The sequence below is a fragment of the Myotis lucifugus genome, unplaced genomic scaffold, assembly GCF_000147115.1.
Source record: "Myotis lucifugus unplaced genomic scaffold, Myoluc2.0 scaffold_20, whole genome shotgun sequence".
Classification (NCBI taxonomy): domain Eukaryota; kingdom Metazoa; phylum Chordata; class Mammalia; order Chiroptera; family Vespertilionidae; genus Myotis; species Myotis lucifugus.
Window position 1 is genome coordinate 4,759,529 of NW_005871068.1, and position 5,262 is coordinate 4,764,790.

At 39.7% G+C, this 5,262-nt stretch overlaps 1 pseudogene; it reads right to left on the reverse strand.

The window, feature by feature from the left end:
* Positions 1 to 1,063: 1,063 nt before the first annotated feature.
* LOC102419160 lies at positions 1,064 to 2,176 on the reverse strand (annotated as a pseudogene).
* Positions 2,177 to 5,262: the final 3,086 nt, after the last annotated feature.

Here is a 5,262-nt window from a genome sequence, read left to right on the forward strand (position 1 = left end):
ATTTTATACAAATGTGTCAGTTCAAAGTTGGAAATCATTGTGGAACCACATGATCTATATTCATAGCGCCAGAATCCATATTCCTGTGTAAGGATTATAAGATTGTACCAATATTCAGACAGATTGTGTGGGAAGAAAAAGACTTGCGAAGAAAGGAGAGATTGCTTAAGAAAGGGTTTATTGAGCAGTTCTTACTGAAATAAAATAAAAGTTCTTTAGTGAAAGCAGATCTTAGAGCAGTCTTATAGCAGCTAGGAAGCTAGAGCCAAGACACTCCTGAAACATATCTGTTGAAATATCAAAATGCTGCAGCAACATCTCTAAAGTAACTGGTCACATACAGTCAAGATGAAATATATACACAAATCTTATATCACACTAGAGGCCCGATGCATGAAATTCGTGCAGGAGTAGGCCTTCCTTCCCCCAACTGCTGACACCAGCTTCCTTCAAGCTGCCAGCAGGCACCTGAGACCTGGGCTTCCCTCGCACCCCTGCTTCATCTGGAAGGTCGTCCAGTCTAATAAGCATATTACACTTTTGTTATTATAGATATCAGAAACCATTTGATTCTCTTCACTTCAATCCAAAAGATAATCTTTTTTTCTTCTTTTTTTGGTTAATCCTCACCAAAGGATATTTTTCCATTGAACTTTACAGAGAGTGGAAGGGATGGGGAGAGACAGAGACATCAGTGAGAGAGACACACAGACTGGTTGCCTACTACACACATCCCTCTCGAGCATGCAACCGAGATATGTACCCTTGACCTGAATCAAACCAACCAGGGCCTTAGCTGATTTGGCTCTATCCACTGAGCCAAACCAGCCAGGGCAATGGTTGCACTGTTGTTTTTATTTATTTTTTTATTTTAGAAATCAACGGGTAGTTTATTAAAAAAGAATCAAAACAGAAACTCTAAGTACCAGTGTATACACTGTACACATTTATTTATTTATTTTTCATTGTACACATTTAAATGACTCACAAGAATGAAGTTTTCTCATATACTCTAAGATTACACCACCATGTTGTGTTACCAAAAGATGTTCAAGGATAAATCTGACTCCAAACTGCATTGCCATCTTAAAGTGACCACATTTCAAACATGCAACAACGCCACTGGTAATAAAGCTTTGGAATGGGTGCTCATTCTGTTATTTCACTACAAACATGATAGAAAGAAGATAAGTTGAGAATTTGCTCTAAAATACAATGGGAGCTGTAGTCTACACCAGCACTCCTCACTCCTCCGCTGCCATTTTTAGCAAGTACTCCTTGTCGATCTTGAAGAGTCTCCATCCCTCCTTGCTGGACAGATCAGAGTCACCTCTTTTTTTGTAGAAGTCGATAGATGGTTTATTCCATTCTGCTACCAGGAAGTGCATGCTGCTGCAGCGACATTTCATCGCAACCTGGCTCAGAGTGTTCAGAATTTCTGATCCGATCCCAAAGCCTCTAAAATCACTCATTACGAAGAAGTCTTCAAGATATAAGAGTTTTCCAATCCATGGGTCATAGGTAAAATAGTACATGGCGAAACCAATTATGCTGTGTCCTTTGGGAGTGCTCCCTGGATACTTCTGCCACCAGGCAGTGGTAGAAGGGATGCTCTCCGAAACTATCCTGCTGCAGATCTTTTTCAGTTATTACTACTTGCTCTTCTATCTATAATAATAAAAGCATAATATGCTAATTAGATCAGACAGCCAAACAACCTTTCGGACGTCATTCCGGACGTCCTTCTGGATGAAGCCACGGTTGCAGGGGCCAAGGCAGAGGCAGATAGGGGCGATCAGGCAGGCAGGCAGAGTGGTTAGGAGCCAGCGGTCCCGGATTGTGAGAGGGTGCAGGCCAGGCTGAGGGCCCCCCAACCCTGTGCACAAATTTCATGCACTGGACCTCTGGTGTATTCATATTTAGCCAGTTCCTTAATCAGGCGCAGGATGTCACTGCAGTCGGCGGCGGTGGCAGGGCGGATCACGAAGTTAGCCATTTTCGTCTTTTGCTTTTCTTCCCCTTGCAGACTAAGCCTCTGTACTTGAACAACAGGAGAAAGTGGTTCTTCATTCGTTTCCCGGGAGCAGCCTCTTCTCAGTCAGGCTGGCACCATGACCCGGGAAGCCTCGGTGAGCAACTGAAAGACAGGACCAGAGCCGCTGGGAACTGCCCAATTGATGCACTTTCGACAGGCTATGTATCATGTGCTAGTATAATCTCCAATCAGTTTATTACATTTCCCATATCATTGTAGAAAGTTTATTTTTAAACAGAAATAGTACACTGTAGTAACAATTACCAAGTGTTTACTGTGTACCAAGCACTGTTTGAAATGCTTGAAATATATTAGCTCAATCAATCTTTGCAACAATGCTTTGAAGTTGGTAAAATACTATCTCAATTTCTAGGTAAGAAAACTGAAGCATAGTTGTAAAAAGAAAATTAAATTAAAATTTAAAACCCACAAAATATGCTCAAATTAACAAGAAACAGCTGAGATTTGAACCTAGGAACTGTAGTTTGGCTCTTGATTTCTAATTCTCAACCACTACCATACACTGTTTATTGAAGTAATGTAATTACTTAACTAAGAATTACTGCTAGAATTTAATCACAAAGTACCTTCAGTTTTCTCTCTGATTGTCTCTCTATATTTACTGAGTATGGGTAGTTCTTCACCAGCCTCAGGATGAAAATTCAAGGTCTGTCCCATGGCTTCTCTAATCACACTAAGGTAATAAATGCTCAACGGTTGCTTTTAGTTCCAAAATACAGTCTCAATTCAGTAATTAGGATATCCTGTCTCATAAAATCATTTTAAAAATGTCTCAATTTGCTCTAAAATTTAGTCTTCCACCTGCCTGAGCTTGGTCCCATTTCTGGTGGAAGTTGACATTAGCCTTCCCCCACCTCACCCATCACAATGGATAATTACAACATGATTGAATATCAGGGAAAGAGAAGAGCTAGATTGGGTAGGAAAGTTCTTGTTTGCTTGTAATGGCATGGTGATTTAACTCTAGCACTCTTTGGACCTAGATTTGATTAAATCTGACTCTGACTCTGTTTTTTCATGTGATAGACTAATTGGAAAAATGTCCCAAGTCTTCACCTCTCCTTTATTCATCACTTTTTCCTTGAAACTTCATAATGCTCCTTCAGTCCGTCTCTGGGGATGGCCACATGACTTGTTTTGGCCAATGGAATGTGAACAATCATGATGTACGTAAAAGCTTGAAAAATGTTGGTATGAGCAGGCTTGCCCTCAATTTTGTGCCTCTGCCATTGTAATGAGAGAATGTTTGTGCTAGCTCACCAGGGGCTGTTACATGTCATCTCAGTTGTTCCAGCCAAAAGCATCCTAAATGAAGCTGAATCAACCATCCTTAAACATGTATATGAACCAAGCCCGGATCAGTAGACATGTAGATGACAACCCTAGATACATGGATGAGGGTTTTTTGATTGATATTCAGTATTATTGTGACAATAGGTATCTGATAGAAGCATTCTCATGATTTCCTTTGGGGGTCCCCTAATTACGGGAATATATCTCACATGCTTTTTCATCAATGAGGAAAATCATAGGCATATCTAGGCTCCTGAGTTGCCCTTTCATTCTCCAGCCCCTAGACATCTGGAAAACCTTCCAGATTATTTATTCTATGACCTAACTAACATTTCCAGGGACTTCATTGATCAAAATCCAAGAAAACCATATTCTTACTTTCTCTTGTTTATGGTTCACATCTGGGCCACAGGACATAGTCAAACAATTTTTACCCAAATAAGCACTTGGAATAAAATCTAATTGCTACACAGACAGCTCTCTCCTGCTGCTGGTATGAGTTAAATACCAGTTTCCAGTATCCATGAAATTTATAGGAACACATAGTAAGCTAATTGTGGCATCTCATTAAAGCACCTCTCGACTTAGGATTTGGAAGCAATACCATACCCTACTCCTTTGGGAGGGAAGGAATTCACAACACTATTCCTTCCAAATTAATCTGCTAAAATATTACCAGATAAACTCTATGAAGCTACTATGATTCTATTTGAGGTTAGAAGGTATTCCATCCTGTCCTTCCCACTTTGGGGATACGGTGGTCTCTAAGGTACAGTTATCGCTGAAGAAAATGCTCTTCTAAAAAAAGAAGAAGAAGAAAAGAAAAGAAGGAAGAAAATGCTCCTCCCAATCCTTCTCTAACAAAACCCATTTAATATTAATTATAAGGTTAAGAAGACTAAAATTCCTCGGATGCTTCTCTGTTACTTTTAACAGGCTCACATCTCGGTCTAATAGATGAGTTTGTAATGTGTTTTAATTGACACTTCCATTTTGAAATATTATTATACTATTGAATGCACACAATATTTAAGGCTCTAGAAGATAAGTACAAATCCTGCTTTTTTTGCAGCAGTCATTGGATCAATAAAAGTAATCTTCACCCTGACCATTGCCACTGAAGCCCTCCTCGCTTACTGCTCCTCCTTATCACAGATGTCCTGGAGGCAAAAATTTGCTTACATTATATAAATGTCTTCCTTCTCAACATCTAACCCAAAACTAAGCACACACACACACCTTAAACAACATTTCCACATATATACCCACACTCCTTACACAACATGTATACACATAGACACACATATTCATGTCCAAGGAATAGAAACTAAAAAGAAGTTTTAAGACATAGGTTTCAATGTACAGCATTTCTTCTGCACATATTGTCTATATATATATACACACACACACACACACACACACACACACACACATATATACACACACACACATATATACACACATACACACACACACACATATATATATATACATATATATATATATATACATATATATATTATTGATTTCAGAGAGGAAGGAAGACAGAGAGATAGAAACATCAATGATGAGAGAGAATCACTGATTGGCTGCCTCCTGCACATCCCACACTGGGGATTGAGCCCCCAACCCGGGTATATGCCCTGACCTGGAATCGAACCATAACATCCTGGTTCATGAGCTGACGCTCAACCACTAAACCATGCTGGCTGGGCTTGTCTGGTTTCTTTTAGCCTATTTTGTTGTTCACTACTCAACTGCCTGATTTTTATGGTACACATACAGCATGGACCAATCTCACAAAAGCCTGGAATTAAACCTGCAATTTGGACGAGGCTGTGGGTAGAGACATATCCTCTATTCCAGCCACAGAGAAAGCATCCACTTAAGGGAAAAGCACAATTTTCAATACG